Raw genomic sequence first — 2286 nt, forward strand, 5'->3', positions numbered from 1 at the left:
TGGCACCATCTTGTTTTTTCTTCCAGATATTTTCACACAAATATCATAGTTAAAGATAACATGAATTCATACAAGATCTTGTCGGTTTATTTCATAACAGATTTTTCCCTCATATTAATATAATCTTTTGAAAACATTTATACATTATAGTTCTAGAAATTTTTCATGCTCTCAGAAACTATTAAAATCACAGCAGAAAGTGTTATGTTATATCTTTATTCAGCACTGAAAAATATTTATGAACTCTTAAAGTTTTTTCCCCTATATTAACTTAATTTAATGAAGATGTTCAGACTATAACCTTTCCATTGGATTTATTTTTTCAAACATGGCGTAAAAAGTATGTTATAGTAGCCAATTTTTACATTGCCTTCACCATCGCAGAAATCTCTATAATCAATTTCCTAGTAAAGAAAAGCCAAGAAAATAAATGGACAGTTAATATTCACTTCAGGATCACAGACCTGAGGCAAATATGTCATTGTTAAATCAAACATTTTTATTGTGTTTCCTTAGACCTAAATATATATATATACTTGCTGTTACTCTAAACGAAGGCTGGTGATCCAGTTGATAACCTTTTGGGGGTTTTAAGGATGTCTTTAAAATTAAGGCCTTAAAAATGTTGAGATCTTATATTAAAAATGACAATTTGAACCTTGCAGATTCATGTCCACAGGTGCCCAAATAAAAAAAAAGGGGGGGGGTGCAAGGGGCAAGCTTGTTGGTGTGTTATAAAATAACTGACTTATCATCGGTGTGCTGACAGGTAATGTGTAATTAAATCACTGTTGTAATATTAATAATGAGCGAGTCTGCACAAAGGAATTTCATACAGCTAAACTAACTCAACAACTAGAGGCAATTAAGAAATATATCCACATTCGTGATTCTGTCAAATGGCAGATACAACAGCATCAGGAAGCTCAAGTGGCATTTACAGAAGGTAAAGAGCCGCTATACTTGTTATCTTTTTAGGGATGTGCTTGGATTTTGCCCTCAAGCTGGAGCAGTCATAGGATATATAATAAATCGCCACGGTCGGAATTTATCCCCAAGCTGGGGTAATCGATGGGTAAAGTCTTATCCACAGTTGGGGATTTATTCAAGCTTCAGGTGCAAGTTTTTGTGCATCTCCATGCCCTTGCATAAAACACAGTTACACGTTTTTTTATATAGATATTTTTCAGTTGTAGACAGGAATAATATGTATTTGCGAGTGTTTGAAATGAATGGGTTCATTATGAATTGAGTGGCACTACATTTCAAAAGCAAAATTGGATTGAAATGCAAGAACTGTAGTACGGAATTAGTGTTGGTTCTGGATCGTAGAATGGAATTGTGTGTGTGTGATTGGATTTTTAACGTAGCTTGAATAATTTTTCAGTCATATTGCTACGATGTCTGCAGTGTGGCAGTTTATAGTGATGTATAGCACTGGGGCATCATGCTGCAAACATGTAGTATGATGTTGCACCCAGTCACATTATCCTGACACCAGGCCGATCAGTCCTAACACTAACCTCTTAATGCTGAGCGTCTAGCGAGGTAGCTGTTAATACCATTTTTGTAAGTCTTTGGTATGACTTGGCTGGGGTTTGAACCCATGACCTCCCGCTTCTGAGGCGGACACTCTAACCACTAGGACACTGGAGTGGTCAGAATGGAATTGTAACAATTACAATGGAAGCAATTTGTATTATGCTTGTTGGGGCATTCCTCACTGATGGCTGTCAGTGACATCATCATGGGAATGTGTAACAGCCACATTTTGTAAGAACAAGGTGTAGTTGGTGAACAATACAGACACTTTTCTGCCATTTCCACTGGCATCATCTCATATGATGTTATTTAAAAAAACTTCCTACAACATACTCACAACATATAAAACCTTTATGCAAATCTGATGAAAGCTGCTTGTGTTTCTGAAACACATATTCCATACTGGTGGCAAGAATGTCCAAATCTACATTACAAAAATGAAAACATTACCATCCACCTAGGAGTTGCAAATGTATGAAATCCTCTTGTTGGGTAGTTTTACTAACAGGCTTTACAGCAGGGCCTTCCATTAGATTTAAATGTGGCAGGTAAGTTGACAAAGTAGGGTGGGGGGTTGGGGGGACCTACCCCAATGGGGATAATTCATTTTTTTTTTAAAGTAGCATGGTGTAAAGTAAAAGTAGATGGGCTGATAAGGAATCCACTGAATTTACAGACTAAAGGTTCAGACATTTGTTTTAAGAGAAAAATGAAAGAAGGAAACAATACAACAGATATTTTAAT

The sequence above is a fragment of the Sinohyriopsis cumingii genome, chromosome 1, assembly GCF_028554795.1.
Source record: "Sinohyriopsis cumingii isolate HCF-2022 chromosome 1, ASM2855479v2, whole genome shotgun sequence".
Classification (NCBI taxonomy): Eukaryota; Metazoa; Mollusca; class Bivalvia; order Unionida; family Unionidae; genus Sinohyriopsis; species Sinohyriopsis cumingii.